The following is a 26,328-nucleotide window of genomic DNA, read 5'->3' as shown; positions in this document are numbered from 1 at the left end:
AGGGGGAAGGGAAGTAGGAGGGGAGTTTTAGAGGGAGGAAAGGAAAGTTGGAGGGGGAAGATGGGGTGTATGGAGGATGGAAGTGTCAGGTGGGGTTGTGAATGATGAGTTGTGTTTTCTTTTTTATTTTGTTTTATTTCTTTTCTTATAGCAAATATCCAGTATATAAGTGACTGTAAAATGGAATGTGAAAATGAATAAAATATATCTGGGAAAAAAAAAAAAGAAGTTCCTTGACTATAAAGGAAGAGCCCTGATTTTGCATGGCTGTGTAATAAAAGGTTGTTAAAATCATTTTCAAATATAATATTTTCAGGAATTTAGAGTTAGAAGGAAGGAAGGAAGACAACAGGAAGTATCTCTTTCCAAGTAAAAGGAAGCCAGATGTCATTTGTTTATTGACCGAAATATGGGAACTTGGACCACAGAGCATGACGCTGAAACTCCATAAGAAAAACAAACATGATAATTTAAAATAATTAGATTGCAGTTACTGTAAAAGCACTCTGTGGAATGAGGTCTTTCTTTGAAAAGGAATAGAAAAATAAGGGAATACAGAGAAAACAAATTGAAAAACGAGATACCGAAATATATACAAAATGTCTTTTGATAAATTAATAACTCTTGACTTCTTTCCCAATCCTTTCCCCCCTCACAATACTGTTTATGCTATCAATGATTTAATCTCTCTCAAATACACATTACTTTTACTCCAAATTCTTTCATTATTAGATGCTGACTCTTCCTACCTCTTTTCTCAAATGTTTCATTTGATTTCTGGCTTACTATTAAAAGCATTCTGCAATATCCAGGAGCCAACATTGTGTGAAAGGCACTACACTTTATTGATGCTGAGAACTAGGAAGGCCTGAACCTAGCTGTAGCTTCATTATCATATATTATCAATATATATAAATTAGTAATTGTCATTGACCATAGACTTAGTCTGGTCATCAAGGTTGGCTGTCCTCCTATTTGGGTCTCAATCGAGAATCCTCCTAAAAGCTCCAGCAATGAGAAGTAGTATTTATCACTTTGTCCAACCTCCAATTTTCCCAGGTGGGAGGGAGAGTATGAGATGACGTAAAGTAGCAATTGTCAGCCTTGTGCTTTTACCTATCTTGTCTTTTTCCCAAGGAACATAGAAGACATTTGGCATTTCTTCATATGAATAAAAATCTGGCTTCTTGTTTTGCTTTGCATAAACAAAAGTATTCCATTGAGATTGCCCCACACGGACCATTCAGGTTATGGGAGTAACCAGCACACTTTGAGTTAGAACTAATAAGTGACACAGAAAATGATGATGATGAGAATGATGATGATTTTTGCAGAGCAGAGATTTTCCTCGCTAATTCAGATTGCCCTTGTTATTGCAGATTATGTTTAAGAATATTCCTGAAAATTATTTCCTACTGTCTGTAGCTGTGTTTCTCAACTTCAGCAACTTTAAGATGTGCTTAGAGGATTAGGGAATGCTGGGAGTTGAATCCCAGATACATTAAACCAGAGGTGGGTTGCTAATTTTTTTACTATTGGTTCGGGTGTGCATGCGCCACTTCTGCGCATGTACAGAAATGTCCGAGTGGGTGGGTGGAGCCTCCTGCTGCCGCTACTACTGGTTTGCCAAACCGGCAGTAATCCACCTCTGCCTTAAACTTACTGAGGTCGACATACACTGCTAAATAGGATACCATTCTATTTGGCAGACTGTTTAAATGTGCTGTCCATTTAAAGGGCTCTCTAATCCAAGTTATCAGGAAGCTGGACAACAATAGACACAGGGATTGTTATCTTCATTTCATGGATAGAAGATTGGATTTCTATTTAAATTGCCACAATTATTTCCAAATTTATACCTGTGCATTATACTTGCATTTATATATTACATGTATAAAGTATACATTACGTTATATGCAATATACAGTCCGTGCAGTGCTTGTGTTCTTCCTTGTCTTCTTTATCAAATAAATTTCCTCTTTTTGACTTCAGCTTATGCCAACTAGCCCTATTCTATCTTGAGAGCCAATGGAGGACTGAACCAAAGAGGTTTGCTAAGGAGGCATCTGCAGCATAATCAGGAAAAGTTGCCATAGACCTTGTCAAAAGTAGAGAGAAGCCAACCCAGCTAGCAGCAGTGATAATGCCCTGTAATATGTTCTGGATGTTTCATTTTCTCAATTTATTTTTTTATAATTTTCCACACACTATATTTAAAGGGCACTGGAGCATATCTAGAACAAAAGTAACTGAATGAACAGTGTGGATGTTGGAAACCAAGTCATATAAGGAATGGCTGAAACAACTATGCAAGTTTAGTTTGGGGAAAAAATACTAAGAGTAATTTCTTTATCTGAAGGGCTGGTAGGGAGAAAATAGAAGAAGTGTATTCCCATTGCAATGATCAGAAATTCTAGAAGATGTACTTTAATCTGGAACTGCATCTACATGGAGGGAAGTATGTAGTGGAGTACCCCAAGACTCTGTTTTAGGCCCAGTACTCTTCAACATCTTCATCAATGATTTGGATGAGGGGATAAATGGAGAATTCATCAAATCTGCAGATGGCACCAAGCTGGCAGGAATAGCCAAAACTCCAGAAGATAGGCTAAAGATACAGAAGGATCTTGACAAACTTGAACATTGTCACTATCTAACAAAATGAAATTCAATGATGAACAAAGTAAGGTTCTACATTTAGGCAAGAAAAGCAAAATGCACAGGTACATTATATGTGGTACATTGCTCAATAGTAGTAACAGTTAGAGGGATCTTGGAGTCCTAGTGGACAACCATTTAAATATGAGCCAGCAGTGTGCAGCAGCTGCCAAAAAAGCCAACACAGTTCTAGGCTACATAAACAGAGGGATAGAATCAAGATCACGTGAAGTGTTAATACCACTTTATAAGGCCTTGGTAAGGCCACACTTGGAATACTGCATTCAGTTTTGGTCGCCACAATGTAAAAAAGATGTGGAGACTCTAAAAAAGAGTGCAGAGAAGAGCAACAAAGATGATTAGGGGACTGGAGAGTAAAACATATGAAGAATGGTTGCAGGAACTGGGTATGTCTAGTTTAATGAAAAGATGGGCTAGGGGAGACATGATGGCAGTGTTCCAATATCTCAGGGGCTGCCACAAAGAAGAGGGGGTCAAGCTATTCTCCAAAGCTTCTGAAGGCAGGACAAGAAGCAATGGGTAGAAACTAACCAAGGAGAGAAGCAACTTAGAACGGAGAAAAAATTTCCTGATAGCTAGAACAATTTATCAGTGGAACAACTTGCCTCCAGAAGTTGTGAATGCTCCAACGCTTGAAGTTCTTAAGATGTTGGATAGCCATTTATCTGAAATGGTATAGGGTTTCCTGTCTAGGCAGGGGGTGGACTAGAAGACGTCCAAGGTCCCTTTCAACTCTGTTATTCTATTCTAATTACATTTCAATAGCTATACTGGTATAAGTTCAAGTTCATTTCTTTTTGGTGCTGTTGTTTGGTATGATTAATATCATATACTGTTTTTTAAAAAAACCTTTTTATTGGATTGTTGTTTTTAATTGTTATAAGATACCCAGAGCCACTTAGGTGAGATGAGCAATCATATAAACCAGATAAATAAATATCCTACTTTTCTCTTTTTAGAACATTCAAACCTGTTATTATAAAATGAAACAAGAAAACAGTTAAAACAGTTTTTAAAGCTTCAGGCAGTCCTTGACATATGAGCACAATTTGGGTGGAAATCCAGATGTTGAAGTCATAAATCATGGAACCCATGTGAATGGACTCATTTTTATGACATTTTTCATGGCAGTTATTAAGCATATCATAGTCATTAAGGGAATGGTATGGTTAAACAAACCCAATCTTCTAAATGAATTCATTCCTTTGCAAATAACAGTCATATGGCTATAGAATGCTGCCACGAGTCGTAAGTGTGAGTGGGTTGCCAAGCAACCAAAGTGTGAATATGTGACCATGAGGGAGAAGCAACATTTTGCCATAGCTGGAAGTGCAAGTCATAAAGCACCCATTCTAAGGCCATTGTAACTCCAAACAGTCATAAAATGACCAGTTATATGTCACAAACTACCTGTATTAGCTTACTTTAATCAACCAGTTCAAGCTACTCCACAATGTATCACAAAGACATAACAGACTTGGAAGCTAATTTATTTAAAGTAAGATAATACCCTTTTAAATATTGATTTTAAAAACTGGGATTTTTCACGGCTGATTGCCTGGAGTGCAATAATCATTGCTTAATAATGAGACTGCAATAGAATTAGTCACATATCTTCATCACATACCTCCTGAATTAGTTATATTTGGATGCCATTTCATTTTTTGCTTGCTCATTTTAACCTTTGACGTATTTGGAACCATGAACCAATTACAGCAAGAGCTAACGTAAGAACAACGATGATCAAGATAATGATTTACTACACTGGATCTCCTATCAGGGTTAAAATGACTCAAAATGATGCCATGGTTAGATAAAAAAGTGAGATTTCTTTAGCTGCCTTGAGCCTTTGCGATTACATCTTTAACACATCAATAACTTACCCTCAGGTTATTGAGGCTTGCAGGGGCATGACTAATCGGCAGATGAAAGTGTCTTTCTGGGGATTAGCTCTAATGAAAAGAAAAAGGATAGTTATTTTGTTTGGTTGAAATCTTCCATAAATCAGAGCAAATACTGACAAAGCAGGTTCATACAGGAAGAATGAAGCTTTTGTAGGTGAAATTAAGGGAAAGGAAAGTTTTATATAAATCACAGGCTGGAGTTACCATTTGTGAGAGAGTCTATGGGAACAAAACCATTTAATGTCAGGTGTTAAAAAAGGATGTTTGGTTATTCTTAAAGCATTCCCTTTCTAAATAATAAAGCATAGATAAATGGGGCATCATTATTGCTCTTTCTCTCTCCTTCTCCCTCCCTCCCTCCCTTCTGCCAGAATTACCACCCAGATTTTGCAGTAGACAATAATAGCCACCATGTGTTGCACAGGATTGCAAGCTGGTGGTATTGTTGGTGGTGTTAAGATTTAGAGACTGCCCAACTCCAGAATTATGGTTTACACTTTCAAAACAGAAAAGGTAATGAAATGTCTAAGGGTCCAGACATCCATATACCATACATTTTTAAAAAAATAACACACAGCATGGACAGAGTTCCACAAGCACCCAACCCCAACGTCTGACAGGACAGTCATATTTTTAAATCTACCCCAAAACCTTCTGGGACATCATTAGCATGGGAGCTACATGGATTTTTGAGGGGTTACCATTTCAAAGAACAAAAGAATCACAAAGAAGCTCTCCTTCCCAATCCCAACCCCCATTGTTGATTGAAGGGATTCAGAGCAAATTGACTCAGCCTGATCTTACCAAGGCAAAAAGTATAGGAGACAGATTGATGAAGAACTTTCTAGTAATAATCAATACTTGAATTGTACCTGGAAGCTTGCCAGTAAGAAATACAACTCCTGGGCAGTAGCATCATATGGACAGTGCAGCCTACAATATGCATTCTGGACTAATTTTAGCCTATAAATGATTTTCAAGAGTAGGTCCATATAGAACACTGCAATAATTCAACTGTGAGGTAACTAAGGCATAAGTGACTATCTAAAAGGTTTCACAATTCAGGAATAGGCACAACTGGCATGTCAACTAAAGCAGTGCAAAGGCCCACTTGGCCACAACTGTTACCTGCTCTTAACTAGAAGTTGCAAGCAAGACTCCAAACATCTAAAAATGTTTAGCTTCTAAGCTTAGAGAAGTTCAGACAGGGAGACTCACCTACTAAGATTCCCAATAGAGTTATAAAATTGCTACTGGTATATTTTTTTGTTTTACACTATGGCTGACTAATTTCGTATGTTACTCCTTTACCAATCATACGGTATTAGCTATTGATCAATATTACTCAGTCATTTATTATTATTGTTAATATTTTTGTTGCACAGGAATATGCCTTTTTGACCAGTATATTGAATTCAGAGCTTGATTTCATAGCTTAGAAAATATTAAAAGAATAAATTGACCCATAGTATTACAACTGTTAGAACTGATGGTGTATGACTGATAAGCCTTTTTCAAAATGACCACTTGCTAAATGTTGATTTGCTTTTGGGTATCTTTGAGAAATTAATTTTAAGCTACCAATTATGCATACCATAAATGATCATACTTCTTCAAAAGAGTTTTGTAAGCTGGAAAAAATACAAGAAGGCACAATCAAAATAATCATGAGTTATAATGAAAAAATTATACAAAATCTGAGGTTTTTTTGGGGATTAGACAGGAAGCTGGTAGAAGTGTAGAAAGGTTTAAAAAAAACAACCTTCTCCAGCAATGTTATACTAACATTGAAGTAAAATACAAGGAGTTTAGGATGTGCATAATTCAGTTAGTTTTAAAAATGAATCAGGCAAATTCAGAAAAAAGGCTATATAGCACCATGTTTTGATAATTATGTTCTGAGCCAAAGGGAGCATACATGACCATTCTGGGATGCAGAATGCTGGACCAAATCATTCACTAAAGCACTTATTATTTTTAAAAAAGCAAGTAATGTCTTTCTGTCTATAAAGTAAACAAAAGTTTACATAATGTTTTTGTATCTATGAGAAAGACTAGTGATTGTCTAGCAAAGAGAATGACCAAGTACTGTTGTACTCCCCATTCCTTAGTATTTCCATTCAGGGACTAAAGATGGCTGCTTCGCCGTCTTAATTTTTTAACCCACCCACAGATGTCTCTAATTTTCATGAATCTTAAATAATATTGAAATTAATTTTTCTTGTAACTGGCTCAAAGATGTATCTTATGACAAAAAAGTTTCCAAGGGTGTATTGTGAATACATTTTAGTTAATTATACAGAGCTGCTAACAATCAAAGGATTTTGTTTTAATGTATCCATGCTTTTCTTAATATTAACATATTGTCATGTATAAAAAATTTGATGAAAAAGATGAGCTAGCTGTTTTAAAACTAGCTCTGTCCCTGTGGTATGAATAACTATGAATTCTTAATAGAGCATAACACAAATCACAAATAAACAATTCCAAGATTTTAACAAAGCAGCCAAAAAAATGACTGTATTATATATTCTTAACACCTTCTATGTTTAAAAATCTGTTTTTTCAAGTTTATGCTTTGGTTTTAAATTACTTGGATTTAACAATCTGAGGCAGCAAAGAAAGAACCTACAACAAAGAGGATTTCTGGAGATGCACTGCAATAGCAAAGGCCGAAACAAGCTGCAGTCCTGTGGGAGAAATGCATATTCAGCATCCTGTCAGTGTGCTTTGCCATTGACTTTCTGGTTGCTAAGGAACAGCCTTGGACAAGCTATTGCCCTTCTGTCCTAAGGGTGGGATTCCCAGACTCCTTCAGCTGGCCACTGTAGGAAATGGAAGGTTAGACAACATCCATCTTCAAGTAGAGTTTTTGTATCCAATTTGTGGGTCCATGGATAGCGTTCTCACTGAGATCTTGGTTTCTAAAGAATTTGGCTTTGTCGTTTCTTTCTCTGAGTAAGAAGTATTGCCTTGTCAGGCAACATTTACCCCACTTGCCCATATCTATATTTCTCCTGGTCATCTAACTCTGGAGCTGAAGAAATAATCATGCATGTGTGCTCTATCCAGTTATTGACATCTAAGCTAAGCATCATACACCACTTTAGTTTAGGCTTAGTATGTAAGCTCAGTACAAGTAATTGTGTGTGTGTGTGTGTGTATGTGCGTGTAACAAAATATTATAATAATCAACATGAGACATTTCCGAATCCTTTAGTATAAATCCATAGTAATGAATGAGAAATATGTAAATATGTTTTGTTCAGGTGGTTTATAATTTGGGATATATATTAAAATGATCCAAGCACTCGTGAACTGATTGAAGAGATGAAGAACCCTTATATCTACTCTACTTGCTACAATGGATTAAACAGATATAAGCTTTGGGATAATACAATTCTCTTTGGGGGAGAAGACTGAAGCAAAATAGGTACTGATGAATTCCAATTTGTTATTATTGCTAGGAAGAGACTTCTAACTTTCTTTCCTCTCCTTTGATGTAGTCTTCCTTTTCTCTCCTACATAGTCAGGAAGTCCATTTTGTTATTTTTAGCTTTCCTTGAGTTCCCTAAGTGCTTTAGCCCAAGTTACTTTTTACCGATATTACTACTTATTTGTACAATTCCTTGGTGATCATGCTTACTTCCCTATCCTATACATGTTCCTTTTAATTCGTGGTTCATTCAAAATAGGAAGGAAGGAAGGAAGGAAGGAAGGAAGGAAGGAAGGAAGGAAGGAAGGAAGAAGGAAAACAATACTCTAATGGTTTCCTAAACTGACTCCTAGCTGCACTTTTCCTTGTTAGAATGAAATGCAATTGTACTTCCAGTATCTTATTTTTTTAGAAATTCCCAACCCTCCTATATTCACATTTCCTTTGACCTCAGAATTTCTGTCCATGGGATCTGATCCAGTATTTCTCTACGGTTGTTGACCTTGGATATTCCGAAATGTTACATGCATAAAACTACTAGATTCCAATTTTAATTTCAGCAGCAGATGACAAAGACACTTCCTCCCAATGTTCATGCTCTCTTTGCCTCTTGAGGGAAATCTCTGTTGGTTAGGATCACTTGCAGGAAAGCCTATTGGCTTCTGGAAAATGAGACATTGAGCAAGATAACAGAAGAGTTTTTAGGATGTGGTAAACTTGACTAAGTTGATGTGGATATTTTGATATTATCTACCAAATTAAAAAAATAATTTGTAAAGCAACTATATTTAAAATAATTTCTCCTCACCAACGTAGAAACTGTAGGTTGTTTTATAATCTAAATTTTAAAATAAAATATATGATTAATATGGATGGACATCAATTTATCATGTGAGTGAACATTTGCTCATGTTTGGAGATGATTTTGGGCCAGGTACTTCCCAGCAATGTCTATTTTGCTGTGGGAGATAAAGAACTAGATTAAATCCAGAGTTATATTCAGAAATTTCCACAGAAATTTGCATGTTGCAACCATTTGAATCTCTTGTTTCAGACTAGCATGGGCAAAGCCAGGACATTTGAGACCTATCTTCTTAGCCATGGAAATGCAGCTTAGTGCTGGTTCTGACTGCTGAGACTTTATTCCCATGTGTCCAATGAAATTCATCTTCAACATAAATTGCCATACAATAGCCTTAAAAATATTAGTACATATGTTTTTAACATGCTGAATTATACACAAAGCCTTGCAGCTGGATAGCAGGGCAATCTACAGGTGTGTGTGCTTCAGCCTTCAATAGTGGGCATGATCTGAAAAACAAAGCTCCATCACTTTTTACCTTTATATAGAAAGAGTTTCAATTCCTGGCCACACCTGCCATTTTGACCTCGTTAATCTCCCTTAAAAGATGGTATGAAGTGATCTCTCCTTTACTTCCAAAAAACACACACACTATAATAGCAATAGCAGTTAGACTTATATACCACTTCATAGGGCTTTCAGCCCTCTCTAAGCGGTTTACAGAGTCAGCATATCTCCCCCACAATCTGGGTCCTCATTTTACCCACCTCAGAAGGATGGAAGGCTGAGTCAACCCTGAGCTGGTGAGATTTGAACTGCTGAACTGCAGATAGCAGTCAGCTGAAGTGGCCTCCAGTACTGCACTCTACCCACTGCGCCACCTCAGCTCTTAATGCCTAAAGTACACTATTCCTTATACATTCTCCTGCAAAATAGTATAGCTAATGATTGGATGGATTTTATAGGGGTTACATTGCTACACTGACTTTTGAAGGAGTTATTCAAGCACAACAGCATACAGGGTATCACTTCTATTTGTGCATTTTCTGTGTTCAAAATTCAAGATGGTAGTTCATGACATTAAAGTCCTAGCCATTTATTTATTTATTTATTTGTCTATCTAATCTAATCTAATCTATCTATCTATCTATCTATCTATCTATCTATCTATCTATCTATCTATCATCTATCTATCTATCTCTAATTTATATGGTTACTCATCTCAACAGGCATGTACAACACATCTAATAAAGGGACCTTTGATGGTATGTTTATGGATGCCATCTTGACTTTTTGACATCTAACCTTACCACTTGCAGATAACTTATGTTCATGAAAATTCTTATTATATCCTAGTTTTTGCTGGGTTTTTTTCCCCAGCAAATGTATTCACATATTTTTTGCTAATTTTTAAAACAGCATTTGGATATATAAAAAATAGGACTCCAGAATATGAGAAGACATCCCTTTCATTGCAGACAGCTGCAGAACGGAAAGTACAGTCTAATTGAGTTCTTGTTATTAATAGCAGGTGATATATGTCAAATCTGATTTTAGTCATTTACAAGTCAAGAAAGCAAAGACATAATTGCTGTATAATGAATTGCGATTTTACTGCATTGGATAGGGATCAGAATGCAGTGACTAAAAACACTCAATTGATACAATGGTGGGGCAAATAAAAACACAGAACAACGTAAAAATGTGTTTCACACAACGGAGAACAGAATTGAGGCGACAAATGTTTCAATCAGTCAATAAACAGAAAAAGAAATCTAAAAGTACCACAGTTTTCGCATGAAATATGTTGGGACTAATCATTAATATATAAGCAAATATTCATGATCTACATTTCAGTTTGAAACAACTATAATGTAATAGTAGGAACAATGTATAATGCTGACATAAAGCAAGCTATACGAAGACAACAACTACAATTATCACAATTATTGTGAACTACAATTATCACCCTTGGTTAATTTAAAATATTAACTATTTCTTTTTTGAGGAAATGTTCTACATTACAAAAAAGTAAACTTATTTCATTGTTGACTTCTAGTTTTCCTTGAGTTGGATTTAACTGTAAACTTAACTTCATCTACACTTCTGGGTCAACTGTTAATTACTTGCTTTTTAAGGACTCCAGTTATTGGATTAGATTTTCAATATCTCCACAGCAGCCTAAATAATTAATTGTTTTTCTGTGTGACTAGGAAAAAAAGTCAATATTTTCTTTGTTTTCCTCATAAACAGTACCATGAATATTATGGTACTGTCTCCACATAAGACTGAAATAATAGCATTAATAATTGATTTTATTCCTTTCTACTTAGACATCACTGTTGCCTGATGACAGGTTTATAAGGATGCAGTGACAGTCACGGGTGCTGGTATTTTCCTAGATGATGGCCTTTGAATCTTTGCAGTCCTGAGCAATTGTGCCTGAGTTAGTCTGTTTATTGTCTAAATTTTCTCCCAGATGCTTGATGCTTCTGAAAGATTAATACATTAACAACAGCAGTAAAGTCCAGGTTTGCACATCTTCAAGACATTTTTATTAGCAAATGGCACATGAGATTCAAAGGTCACCTCAAGGGGAGACTTTTTAAAGTTGAAAACAATATTTATGTTCAGATACTATGCTGGTGAGATCATGTGGTAAATGGTTCTGATTAAATGAGCTAAGTCAATCACTACATATCAACTGAACATTCTCATCCATTTCTTTCTTCTGCGTTTCCCACTTTCTAAAAATATCTGCCTGACCATACAGACTCAAAAAAAGCAGAAATAAGATCCAATCACACCATATCCTATGCTTGAATAATTTTGTTTATATGGGCAGCATGTAAATTTGCTGCCCATATAAATAAATAAATAAATAAAAAGCTGGTATGCCAGTTGAAGCATCCTCCTCTAAGAATATGCAGGAAAAATGCATTTTCATATTTCCATTATTCTATTAGCTACTTATTAATCTGACGTGTTTCTATTATATATGAATATCATTCTGGCATCTGATCAACCACTTGGGGTTTCATCATTATATACTTTAAACCAGAAGCTAAATTTTCATCCTCTTATATAATAATGATTACTTTCCAAAATAGATGGAAGCAAAAATAAGATTGTGAGATTCCCTATTTTGTCAATGTTCTAGCAAAACAGTAACTCTGGAAGATGGTGATAAAATAAGCATTATGTTGTAAGGTTTCCTGAAGAAAGACCATCTGGAAATCATTTGAATGTCACCCTGAGCTTTCTGAAGCAAGAACATGGCATAGATTTGCTAAATGAAACTTTTCAATAGGCTGATCACTTCTTGGAGACAACTTTTCTTAGATATTCTCACAGTTCTTTCTGGTGTTACTTTCACAAATGATGACAGTGAATACTTTTTTTTAAAAAAAAGGGAATTAATCCAAAAACAGTTTCATTGTCACTTCAGTTAAGTATTTCTGATTTTGTTCAGCAATTTTGTAACTCCTTCATGAAATAACCTAGTTTCTCACGCAGTTTGAAGAACTCATTCATGGGAACCTCTGCTTCTTTCTTTACCCATAACAACATGTATCTCTATTTCTTTGAAGACAATATTACAACAAAAGCAAGCAATTCTTTTGAATAAGAGCACTAGTTCCCATTTAAGGAATTCCAAGGATAAAAAGGTGAAACACATGTATCTATCTGAAGTCTTTGCTAAAACAAAGTAGTAAAATATTTATTACAAAACTTTACATGGCAGAATAAAATTGCACTAAAATAAGCACACATACACGCATGCACACACTATATAACAGGGGTGTCAAAATCATGGCATCACTGCATCATCATGTGACGTATTGGAACTTCCTCCCATTTGCTAAACTGGGGGTGGGTGTGGCCAGCACGTGAGGCATCCAGCCCGTAGGCTGTGAGTTTGACTATATATATATATATATATATATATATATATATATATATATATATATATATATATATATATATATATATATATATATATATATATATATATATATATATATATATATATATATATATATATATATATATATATATATATATAAATAAATAAATGAAGACTAGTATAGATCTATTTCAAGCTATTTAGCTCTCATCAGCTATACCCTTACTGGGATTTGAACCTGGGCTATATTACATATTAGGCAGACATCTTAGCCATTAGGCCACAGGCTCTTATCCGTTATCAGCCAAGCCAGGGTGAAAGGTATCTATTAGATAGCTTGAAATAGATCTATACTAGTCTCCCTTTATTTATTTATCAGCACAAATACAACATACATACATACATACATACATACATACATACATACATACATACATACATACACACACACACACATACATACACACACACACATATGGCAAAATGGTGCCATCTGCATTGCATCATTCATTAGACTATAATTTCAGCTTTACAGACACATACACACATACAAATTATGTGTACATACATAATACAAATTAGAGAGATCTGATTGAAATAGAACTGAAAAGAAATGAATATTTTCAGAATCTCAGAATGAAGGCATTTATATTTATTCTAAGTAGCATTAATTTAAGAGTATTATCTGATTAACAACAAAGCTTTGAATTCTTAGGTTATTTTCATAAAATAAATCCTAACTAGATTGAATAACAATGCAGGATGAAGAGCTTTAATAAAATAATGAAATGGCTGTAAATTAGTTACAGTACTTTTAATCTCTATGAAAGCACAGTGCTAAAATGCAAAGAACGGATAAACACATTTTGTACTGTACTGTTTTTTAATCATGGAAAGATCAGGGCATAATGTGGCATGATTTTAACAACAAAAACTATAAAATAAACATGAAGACAACATCTACTTCATTAGCCTTAATTCAGTAACAGTATATGACATATCACTATGGTAATCTTTTTTAAAAATCTCCATAGTAATGAAAGGTTGAATAATACCTGTCTTCTAAGACAAATGTGTAATTCTGGACCATTTTGAGTTTCTTGGGGCATCACAGGAAATAATCAACCAAATAAAGAAAAAAAATTCTCTGAGCACTAGTCTTGTTTGAAGACTGTAGAATCTGAGTAGCACAAATGTTTGGGATAAATTGCTGGGTGTCCACTGAAGTTACATTGGCTAGGGTCATTAGATTCCGAGATCATTAGATTCTGGAGATTCCTGCGTCTTCATCACAGAAGCATATGTAATTCCCTCCAGGATGTTTTGTGCATAGGGATTTGAGGATTGGTTCTTACAATTAAATACTAGAGTGAAAGAATTAAACAAAACATTAAAGTTTTATAATGCATTTTACTATCTTTAACTCTTTCCCTGTAATATTCTGAAAATCTTTTCACTATATTTGTGTGGGATGGGGTGGGAAGGGGTGGATGGATGAAAATCATATCCATGAAGTGTGTTCCAAAGACAATGAGTTTAAACTCAGCATATTTGCAATGAACTGGGTCTTGATAACTCGATGCTAGTCAATTTTTGTTAAACTGAAGACAGACGGAATATCAGACATGGACAAATTCTCTTTCTAAAGCCTCTTTGAATGATTTTTTAAACAAAAGAGCATCTGCATAGATATACAGAAATATTTCTCTCCCTCAGAAGATTTTATAACTGAGAGAAAAGCCCCATAGGTTATGAAACAGATGTCTTTACACATTTCATGTATCACTTGTTTTCTGTACAGATATAGCAATGCCAAAACACAATGCCAACAGGATGCACAATTCCGTTTTTTATTTGTCTTGGCTCCTCTTCTCATTATAAATATGTCTGGATCTGGCTGGAAATGCATGTTTCCAATCAGCTTGGTGGTTTTTAGCTTTCCTTAAGCCAATTAGCAATTAGAAAATCATATATAAATTTGTTAAATTTCTTTCCCTTTGGTTCTCTTTTGTGGGAAACTGGATATTGTAATGACAATTTAATAACATCAGGTTGTTCTTACAAACACAGTTTGCATACAGAGGCTACTCTAGAAAAACATGGTTTCAGTTTGGTTCTTATGATAATGACAATATTTTTCAGTTGAAATATAGCGGCTGTCTTAACTAATTATTTTAAGAGCACGGTTCTTATAATAGCAATGTTTTTCAATTTCTTTCCAAGGTGTTACTCAATAGTTATCCTGTGTATATATATGACATTTATCTTATACGACTGGCACACATTCTGAAGATTGGAAGGAAGCCTAATCTAATTCTTTCTATAGAAAGGACACTCTTTAGTTATTTCTATCTTTATTAATTCAGCTTAAACATGCCTATTTCAAGATTTAGCCTAAAGGCTCTCAGAACAATGTACAGAATCAAAGCTACACAGTCCATGCTTTCAGGCTTATAAACTAAAGGATGCAGTGCATTAAGAAAAGAAGACGATGGTGGAGAAATAAAACAAGATAACTTGGTCAAGAGCTCTTAATATTTTATGAGCAGTTATTTAAAAAAAATAGTTATTAAAGCAATAATGCTGCTAAACCTTCAGCCAATCCACTGTTTTGGGTTACAGTTGTCCCTTTCTAAGTTAATTCTGAATTCTTATGATCTTAAAAGAATGCTGTTAAATAAATCTTCCCACAAACGCTGGAGCAAGTTGAGTAGGTGCCAGCAAATAGCAATGAGTTAAATGGGACTTATTTCTAGGTATTATATTGTTAATTGACTTAAGATATTTTGACAACTATGTAAAGAAGCTTACAAAATTAGATGAAAGAATAGAAATGTCATTGTTGGTGGGTCCACATTATGAGCTCTAAATTGCAACCCAAAGCCGTTCAAACATAAAACTTATAAAACAGTAAAAGAGACTGAGAAAAACAAAACACCAACATGGAAGGAAGGAAGGAAGGAAGGAAGGAAGGAAGGAAGGAAGGAAGGAAGGAAGGAAGGAAGGAAGGAAGGAAGATGTGTGGCATGATAGTGAATGCCAGTAGCAACAGAAAAGGGTGACTGGGCACAGAACAAATATGATACCACCAAAGCAAATTATAGAAATAATACTACAGAATAAAATGTATAGTTAGCATCTGGAGCAGCCAGACTTCTCTTGGGAAGATCACCAGAGGTAGATGATAAAATAAAATGGCTCTACACTACAAGGCTACTTACAAAACTACCAGTAGGCTTGGGAACGTGGCATAAGACCTCAGTTACTGAACAGAAAACAAGTGAGGGCTATTGTCCAATGGGGCAGAAAATTCTCTTCCAGGAAGGAATGAGCAGAATCAAATCATAGACTTATGGGATTTACTTGGTTGATAAGACCACTGACTAGAGTTAGGTGCAAACATAGCTTTAAAAAGCAGACGTAGGGTTGCAGAACAACATGCTGCTAAGCAGTTGTACATGATACTTTTCTCATTCTAGAAGTTTCCACATAAATTATTTCACAAATTAGTTTCTGCTGAATTGCTTCTTTCCTGAGTTCTCTAGCCCATTTGTTAAAACATTGCAAGCTTGAAATCCTTTGTGATGTTACATTCCCTAGAAAGTTACCAGTAGATTCTGGTCTACTTCTGTCTCACTGAGTTAACCATTTATTACTTTAAAAGTACCAGCACTTTGAAACAAATAAACAGTTAAACATTGTAAGCATTCCACCTGCCACAAGATGGTCCAATGGCAATACTTAGGCCTAACTACAATCTGTAGATGTTTTCCAAGAGCAACATCATCAAAACTTGATTCATTATAACAGTCAAGTGTGGAGAATGAGAATGCTCAAGAGTTTTTTTCTTCAGCAAAAAAAAAGCTATAGCCTATACCACTAAGGGTTTATCTGGAAGCATCTTAGATTAAAGTACATCCCAACAGCAGCAAATCTGCATTTTAAAGAAATTTGGAATTCTATTCAGCACAGGCATGTTTAAGCATGGGATGAGATGACTTTGAGTCTTCTATCCTTTAAGGATTATATTTTAGTTTTCTATCCTTTAAAGATTATATTCCTCACCAGCTGCTGGCTCAGGTTTCTGCCTGCTTCCTGAAAATCTAAACAAACCACTTAGCAAAGCATTAGCATATCTACAATCAATGCTTGATCTCAGATCTGAAAAAAAGAGATATATACCTTCAATATGGAAGATAAAATGGATCCCCAGGACAAGCTTTGTGCAATTAGTTGAATACAGGAAATCCTTTGGTTACAATGGAAATTGAGCCTGGGATTGCTGTTGCTAAATGATGCAGTCATAAAGCACACCATCATGTGACCACATTGCTTAGTGACAGCAATCCCTGGCAATCCTGATTGCCATTGTAAATCCAAAATGTGTGGGATTACAGAAAGCAGGGAGAGGCAGGAGTCCCAGTAAGGAGTGTAGACGAGTGTGAGAATGGGTATGTAGGCCTGGGAAGGCTTGATAGACCTGGTGCCAGCTGCACACAAGTCATGGGAGCCAGAGGAGGGTTGGTGGAGGATCAGGGGTGGGCTGCTATGGGTTTGCCTGGGTTCGGGAGAACCAATAGCTAACGTTATGGCTGGTTTGGAGAACCTCTGAATCCCACCCCTGGCTGGCCCTGCCCACCATGCCCTACTGCTGCCACCCCACCATGTCCCTCCCAGGAGTCTTCACATGGGCCGTTTTGGATACAAGGTAAGTAGAGGGTCTGCATGGAAGTTCAGGGAGGGGGAAATAGGGGCAGTTTTTGCCCTCCCAGAGGCTCAAGGAAAGCCTCTGGACCCCAGGAAAGGCAAAAACGCCCTCCCTGCCATGGTGCAGGAGGCCACCAGGCCACGCCAACCATAGCCATCCCCAACCAGCAACCAAGCAGAGAACCCATTGCTGAAATGTTTGAAGCCCACCCCTGTGAAGGGTGTGTGTGTGTGTCTGGGTGTGTGTGTGTGTGTCTGTTCGTGCATGTGGTGGGTGGGAGAAAAAGTGGGAGAAACCTTACCAGAGCAACTTGTGACCTTTTCTGCAGACTTCGCCACTGACTTTGCTTGTGGGAAGCCTGCAGAGCTCATCAAATGTTGTCATGTGAGCACAATTCCCTGTGCCTGGATCATGATTATGTGACCATGAGGGTGTTTAGATGGCTTGAACTTCAAGGGCCAGTCATATCTTAATTTTTTTTCAGTGCTGCTATATCTTTGAGTAGTTACTGAATAAATGAACACAAACTGATAAGTTACCCATGTGGGCAATTCCTAGACATGCAATTGAAAATATGAATATAGAACAAAAACACGATAGAACCACTTACAGACAACTTCTCACTTTGGAAAGGGGGGTTCTACAACTAAAATCTTTAGAGGTATTGAAAGAGGAGAAGGTAGTTCAAACATGGTTCCAGTATGGCCAATTACAGGCCAGGTGGAAAATAGACCAAAAAACTGGTTTTATCCAAGTTGAGGATAATTTGTTTAAACAAATAAGAGATCAAAGCTTAATGCATATAAAGAGGATATATAATGTACTAATACAGATGGATTCGGAAACGGAATTGGTTAAAGATTGTATGATAAAGTGGGCTCAGAATATTGAAGAACCAATAATGCTGCACACGTGGGAAAGAATATGGGTAAGAAATGTGAAATTTACACAAGCACAAAGCTGAGAGAAAATTTTTATAAGATGTTTTATAGATGGCATTTAGATCCTAAAAAGCTGGCTTATATGTATCCGAATGTACAGCCTAAATGTTGGAGATGTGGTTCTCTCGATGCTACATATTTTCATATATGGTGGACTTGTCAAAAGGTTAAGGCATTTTGGATAAAAATGTGGTGGATCATGCAAAATATCTTTAAACGAAGGATAAAATTCACTCCTCAGTTATTTTTACTAGGTATATGTACTGACTTTACAGCGGTAGAGACCAACTTGGTTCTGCACCTAATAACGGCAGCAAGACTGTTGGTGGCGCAATACTGGAAGAAGGAAGACGTGCCTACAACTCAAGAATGGACATTGAAAGTTACAAACCTAGCTGAGATGGCTAAAATATCGGCATATCTTAAAGACCACTCAAATGAGAGATATAAACGACACTGGAAAAAATGGATTGACTATACACAAAACAAATATGGGACTAAGAAATTCCAGTTAGCCTATGTTTAAGATTAGGAATAATTTAAACTGCTTAAAGTTTGTGCAACAGCAAGAAGCTGAGTTCAACGCAGAGATGTTATTGACTTTCTTTTTTAAAAAAATTTCCTTTGTTTTAATATATTTTAGACTGTGTTTGTTAAAAAGCTACACCGTGTACGGGCTCTGGGAAGTCAGGGGGGGAAGGGAGGTGGGGTCTTAGGGGGGAGGGGGGGAGGGGGATATATAGTATGTGCTAGATTTTAAAGTAACACGATTGCACTTGTATACTGTTGCTCTTTAATTCCAGTGTAAAAATAGGACAAGCTGAATATATTGATAGATAGTAGAAATACACCGAAGGGAGGAGTAGAGGGAAAGAAGAAAGAGGGGTAGAGAGGGTGGGAGAGAGGATTGGAGGGAGGGTGAGAAGGAAGGGAGGGAGTGTATTGGGAGAGAGGAGTGATAGAGGGGGAGGGGAAGTAGGGTAGAGGGGAATGTTGGAGGGAAGAAGGAAAGTTGGAGGGGGGCGAAAGAAAGGGTGTATGGAGGGTCGAAGTGGTACATTGGGTTTGTATTTTGGGGGGTATTGTTGACAAGAGGAATGGCTGTGTTTATTGTTTAATGTTATATGGCCCCGGTTATGCACAGTATATATGTGACTGTACGAAATGAAAATGGAAAATAAAACACATTTACAAACAAAAAAAGAAAAAGAAAAAAGAAAAAAGAAAAAAAAAGAATAAAAGAGAAAACCAATATAAAATAAATAATAATAATAAAAAAATGAACACAAACTGAGGATTACCTCTAATATCTCCTAAAATAATTTCTCAAGAACATAACCCTTCCCAATAACCCTTGATTATCAGTGTCTTTTTGCTTTAGCTCTAGGAGGTGTCAGGAAAGAAAAGGCTTATTTCCCACCATATTCCTTCTTTTCCAAAATATTAGATTACGTTATAAATTAATTATATATCAGAATATTTCCAAATATTAGGAAAAACATTTAAAAAAAATGATATGTATAAGGAGCATTTCTTTGTACCATATATTGTTTTTACCAAAATTGATTTACTGTGTCTTCCTTTGAAGATCCAGGTAATAAAAGTTCATTAGTAATTGAAACCTTTATAACTCCACATATCAATTGATCTTTGACTTGCACATCCCAGTATAAAACTTCAGATAAAGTTTGAGCTGTAACCATTAAAATTTTACGTTCGAAATGATAATAGCAACTTGATCTCTTAACCATAATTTTCTAACCATAATGTCACAGATCTTCATATTCTTCATTTTTAGGACACAAATATTGGAGCTAGGATGCTGTAAGGAAAAAAATACCCCAAAATTCCCAACGCACATGGGAGATACCTTTGAGCAATAGTTGGATGTTGACAATCATTTTATTGTAGGTCTCTTCATGGTCCTCACTCCTGGACATGTGACCCAGATCAGTGTATATACAGACTAACCTGAGCTTCCCAGTGGAGGTGGACACATGTACCACATACATATAATAGATACTATATCACTACATGGAAGAAAATAAAGATGCTTTCTGTAACTGCTGCTGATAAAGTGAGTGAGAAGAATAATCTGCATGCTTTCCCTATCTTGTTTTCTCAGTTACATAATCAAATTACATATATAACTTGGAGGAAATTAGCAGTAGCAGTAGACTTATATACCGCTTCATAGGCCTTTCAGGCCTCTCTAAGCGGTTTACAGAGAGTCAGCATATTGCCCCCAACAATCTGGGTCCTCATTTTACCCACCTCGGAAGGATGGAAGGCTGAGTCAACCCTGAGCCGGTGAGATTTGAACCGCTGACCTGCTGATCTAGCAGTAGCCTGCAGTGCTGCTTTTAACCACTGCGCCACCTTGGCTCTTTTTCAAAATTCAAAATTTTCATTCCAGATATTTTCAATTCAACACCAATCTTGCTGCAATATAATCCAGGCATTCATTTTTTTAAAAATCATTTTTGTTCTTCCCAATTTTTATTATGGCCACCAGAGCTTCTTTAAAATCTAATAACAAATCATAATCTATAATGTACAAAAGGGGAATTATTAAATACTCATATTTACTATGTTGAATTAATTAAGTTTAAATAATTTAATTCCGTGGAATTCTCTTGGCAACATTTTTCAGAAGTTGTCAGTCCCAGCCTTATCTACTACTACCTGACTTTCAAACAATAGATTATTGATACCTATACCATAGCTATACTATAACTTCCATTTTATCTAGTTCAGATATAGAAGAAAATTTCTTAAATGGGAGGTATTTTTTCTAATGTGGAATAAAATTCTTTGAAATCTATATACTACTAAAAATCTCATTGTCATAATATTTAACTAAGTGAAATGGTAAAAACATAGGACAACAATTTTTGAAACAAGGTACTTCAATTGGGCTAACTTATAGAATATGTTCAAATCTGGGACACATGTTTTCCAATAATGAAATTTGGAGAAATTGTGGCTGTTTCATTGCTAGTGGCTGCTACTATGCTAATACGTGGTCACATGATCTTCATTTTCAGGGTTCAGTGACAGTTCCTCAGCCAGTATTGCAATATCTTGCTTCCTCCCCTACTTAGCAACAGTGACTTATCTGCCTCAAGGAAAGGAAAAGGAAAGGAAGGGAAATTTCCAATGTCTCTTGCCACAAATATCACGAGGAAACTCAATGGGGAAGCCACAGGAAGTTATGAGTTGCTCCTACTACCACTGCTTTTTTGCCTGATTATTGTCCTTGATTATTCAATTTCTAGTAAGAAAATATCTCTGAAATAATGACCCAATGGGGCAAGGGTTGTCCAATACATTTTTATTCCTTCCTAATTCTATAAATTGTTTTTACAGATTTATATTAACATTTTGAAGGCTTTAAAATTGGTAGGTTCGTGTTTGGCTTAAAGATAAGGAAATCCTGTTACTTGTTTAATATTTTTTTGTCGATTTATTCATAATTTATCTTCGAGTTCAAGCATTTGGAGAAGTATATAACTGTAACAGATGGGATAGATAGATTGATGAAATTTCTCAATAGGATTGTGACCGCACATGAATACCAAGCCAATATTGTGTTCATAATACCCTTTAGTTCCAGTCCACCCTCTTCCATGCCTCATTGGCATCCATTACACATGATAATATGCAAAAGTCTGCATGCAGATGGGTGGCTATTGACTGAGAACAGTGCTATCTGTGAGTAAATAATTTAGAAATAATACTTCTATGTGCTCTAAATCTTGAACTCATCTCCCCACACCCCTAGACTTAGGTGGAGAATCATAAATCAAATCCATTTGTTTTGATGGGATGGTTTACAGAAGGAGATTTCTACTACTATTTGTTTTGCTTTTCTTGAAAGATAAAAAGGAAAACATTACACATACACAATTTTTTTTCACTTTAAAGACAGGCAGGATATAATTTCAAAGGCCTGTTTGTTTAGCTACAGATGCTTTTGCTTTGGAAAAGTCTTTGAATATCACATTTATTTCAAGAATATATTAAGAACAAGAAAAGAAAGATTGTAGTACTCTGCATCCACAACAAAAATGTTTACATTTAACTGCCTATCAATCCATGACATCTTTAATTATTTGTCAACAGCAGCAAATTTTTTGACCGCAGCAAATAGCTATCTGTTAAACTGTCATTCCAGGTAAGGCTACCCATTTTAGTGTAATTTATAAAAAGTGCTTTAATAGTCACAATGTAATTACAAATATGTAACATTAATGTATAAATATACACATTAATATGTATTCTCATTTTGAATTATGAAGTTTTCAGAGCTGATCAAGGTTTTGAAAACCATACAAAATGGTCATTCTGCCTCCTTATAAATCCTAGTACATACTAATAGGCCAACTTGTTGAAGAACTTTTCTATTTATATTGTTTTAGAAGGCAGATTCATGGTTATAAATAAGTTTATATTGTAGGATTGCACTCCCATGAAATGTTAAACCAGGATCTCTATAGCTCCCTATTTAATGGTCTGTTTGATTGATGGATGATATTTAGACTTTCTTTTAGTCATACAGACTCCCAGAGTAGCTTAGCATCAACCACAATTTAAAAGAAAAAAGAACACATGAAAATAAAATGGGAAAATAACCAGTTCTTACTGTTTCAATTAAGAATTATATGGAATGGAAATAATTTAGGGTAAAAGAAGTCAAAGTCAGCTAGTAAGAGCATATAATCCTCTCTGTCCTTTTCTCCTTCCATTGCAGTCTAATAGACTATCTGCTTTTGGGTGCCCATATTTGGAATGAGAAATCTGATATAATAGAGACATCACCTTTTTCTTTCTCCAAAGTTCTTTAGATATGAAACATATCTTTCTTTTCCTAAGATGGTGATTTATTTGGCCAACTAGGGGGCTCACAACAGCATCTTCTGATCTGTAAAGCAGATCTTCCAAACCATCTTAGTTTATCACCAAAGAGATGTAACATTCTCTGTATTTTTTCTTTTGAACATTGTAACTTACTGTGATTCCAAACAACAGAACAAAAAAATGTGAAACTTAGACTAAATGAGCAACAGTAAACAGTGTCCAAAATATACAGTTTCATGAATATTTAAAATGTCCATGATTATACCTTTCCTTTAATTCACACTTGAGTACAACAGAGTCTTCTTCAAGAACTGCTAGGAAGCCATTGGTAGTGCAATTTTGACCCTAATAACAGCTGATGTCCTGTCCACATCCCATTCTAATCTCTCCTAGTTCCTTTAATGGAAGTGTCTATAAAGATCCTCCTTAAAATATGCTTTTCCAGCACACTTAATGTCTTTTAATGTCTTTCCAATTAAATCCAGATGTGAAAAGCTTAAGGAACAGTTCTCAGGACTGAAAAAGATGACATAAATCTTGCAGCTGACAGAGATCCCACTGAGCTTGGTTGGGGAAACTCACAGAGGACTTGTTGTGGGCCAGGAAAGCTGCTGGGTATAAAGACAGATGTGTACACTTCTATTGAAAATGTTGAAATTAAGGAAAGTCTTTTGAAATAGACCAGGATACTGCAAATCCTACAAAATCAGTCCGATCCTGTGGGTATCGCAGGCACCCAGTGAGCCTGTGATCTCTCACAGTTCCCATTACCCCAGCACAGTTAATTAGTACAGTGAATGCTAAGCATTTCACAGGAGGAGGGCCTTCCCCTCCTTTCTCTCTTAATGAATAAAGAATCTCCTTTTCTACAAGAACATCACATGCTGTTTTCAGTGGGAGTCAAAAGGATTGCACATTTTGCAGGATGTGTTCATCACCCTACAGAATCCCAGCCAGCTTCCTATCCTTACACAAAGCTGTCCATGGCCTGCTTACAAGATGTCATATTAATTACAGATTTGCACTAATCTGATGAGAATTTATTTACTCCTCAAATTGAACAATGATGCTATATTGTTTGTGCAGCTGGCAACTGCCATTATTCCCCAAAGTAATTTCTACATAATGTTTTTTCCTCAATAGGTGGTAAGAAGTGGATTTTCCTCCATGTTTTCCATTTAAGAGAATTGAAAAAAAAGTCCATAAAATTCAGTTTCTTAGAAACTGTAATGGTTGATTCTAAAGCTACTGGAATATATTGCAATTATTCTGTAATAGTTCCATATTCAATTACCAAATTTTTCTGGGTATAAGACGCACCGAAGTATAAGACACACATAGATTTTGGGGAGGAAAACAAGGAAAAAATATCTGCCTCTGCCTCCCAGCAATTTGCCTCCTTGCAGCAAACGGCAAACAGTGCAGATAATATACACTGTTTGTAGTATTACATTTCAGACTATACTTGTACAGATACTATTAAAATTGATGTGATTTCTGGAAGTATAGTTATTCTCTGCTATTTAAAAGAAGATACAATAGCACTGGGCCTTCTGATCAAGCATTTATTTTAAAAAGCTTCTTCATTTTGTTAACCTGTCTAGAACAATAATAAAGCAGTCTTTAAAAAACAGGTCTAATAATATGAACATTCTATAGGCATTTATAGTTATTGACTATAAATAACTCCTTGCATCAAACAATCTGATTAGCACAAAAAAAAAAATCTGCCTCTGCCTCCCAGCAATTTGCCTGGTAGAGCAAACAGCAAGTTTCACTTTCAATTTCTCCCAATCATCAGCTGTCTCAGGATGCAGGGATTGCTATAACCTATTGCAGCCTCCGCAAGCCGCCGTTTGCTGCAAGGAGGTAAATTGCTGGGAGGCAGAGGCCAAAGGCTTGGGGTCAGTGGGTGGGACTACATTCTGACGCACCCAAATTTTCACCCTCTTTTAAGGGGGGAAAAAGTGCGCCTTATACTCCAAAAATACGGTAAATATAAATGTAAAAGCTAAAGGTTGCTCTGTCCAGATGTGTCTGACTCTAGGGCATGATACTCATCTCTTTTTCTTGGCCAAGGGAGTCAGAGTTGTCAGAAGATTTTTTTTTATGGTGATGTGGCCAGCATGGCTATATGCCAAAGTCACACAGAATTCTGTGAGTACTCCAAGACTGGAAGTTTTAAAAAAGAGATTGTATGAACCATTTGTTTGAAATGGTATATGGTTTCCTGCCAGAGAAGGGGGTTGAACTAAGAAGACCTCCAATGTCTCTTCCAACTCTGTTATAATATTATTCTGTCATCTTCCCACCAAAGTGGTACCTATTAATCTACTCACATTTGCATGCTTTTGAACATGGGCAGGAGCTGGGGCAGGAACGGAAGATGACCATTTTGCATGGTACTTGGGTCTTGAACCCTGGCTATCAACTTCCCACTTGACAAGCTCAGTTTCTTTAACCACTGAGCTATCTCACACTCCCTATTGTATATATAAATACTATAGATATATATAATAAAATCCAAACACAAATGAAGGAAAATATAGGTGTCCCAAGATAATGTTGCAGGATCCAATCTGGGTTGGTCACCGAGATCAGAGGTTTAGTTTTCCGAGCTTTGGGAGCCCATCATCAGGGAATTTCTCTCTCACCAGAATGTCTGAAAATTCAGGAGACTAAGCATCTGATTCTGATGACTGACCCAGATTAGATTCTGCAAAACCAAACACTGTTACTATAAGAATTATTATATTATAGAGCATAGGACACAAGTAAATGAGAGAATTTCCAAAAGAAATAGATTTTTGAGTGGTATTGTGGATGATCATAGCAGAAATACTCTATGGCTGTGATGGCGAACCAATGGCATGTGTGCTACAGGTGGCACGCGAAGCCCTCTCTGATGGCACGTGAGTCAACACCCAGCTCGGCTCCACCACACATGAGCACACACCTCCCACTGGCCAGCTGATTTTTGGGTCTCTGCCACACATTTGGGAGACACATGTGCATGCGTGGGGTTTGGGGGGGTGCATGCGTGGGGGTCACATGCACATGCATAGTGGTGGGGAAGTGCAGGGGGTGCTGC

At 36.2% G+C, this 26,328-nt stretch overlaps 1 protein-coding gene and 1 long non-coding RNA gene across 3 annotated transcripts in view; one reads left to right on the top strand and one right to left on the bottom strand.

Moving 5' to 3' along the window:
• GDAP1 (ganglioside induced differentiation associated protein 1) overlaps positions 1 to 26,328 on the top strand; it is a 357,570-nt gene that overhangs the window by 15,474 nt on the left and 315,768 nt on the right. The window lies entirely within an intron of this gene.
• The window catches only part of LOC106538605 (uncharacterized), a 175,764-nt gene that overhangs the window by 38,457 nt on the left and 110,979 nt on the right, over positions 1 to 26,328 (bottom strand). The window contains exons 6-7 of one of the 2 annotated variants that reach the window (XR_015695623.1): positions 13,784 to 14,092; positions 4,563 to 4,631 (exon numbers count right to left, since the gene is read on the bottom strand). This is a non-coding gene — a long non-coding RNA (uncharacterized LOC106538605). The remainder of the gene's footprint in view (positions 1 to 4,562; positions 4,632 to 13,783; positions 14,093 to 26,328) is intronic. The other variant, XR_015695622.1, reaches the window with a different exon arrangement.

The sequence above is a fragment of the Thamnophis sirtalis genome, unplaced genomic scaffold (assembly GCF_051295495.1).
Source record: "Thamnophis sirtalis isolate CommonGarterSnake01/CBP01778 unplaced genomic scaffold, rThaSir2_p1.2 scaffold_2, whole genome shotgun sequence".
NCBI classification, from domain to species: Eukaryota; Metazoa; Chordata; class Lepidosauria; order Squamata; family Natricidae; genus Thamnophis; species Thamnophis sirtalis.
The sequence above is the reverse complement of the archived record's forward strand: the minus strand, read 5'-3'. Positions and strand labels throughout refer to the sequence as shown.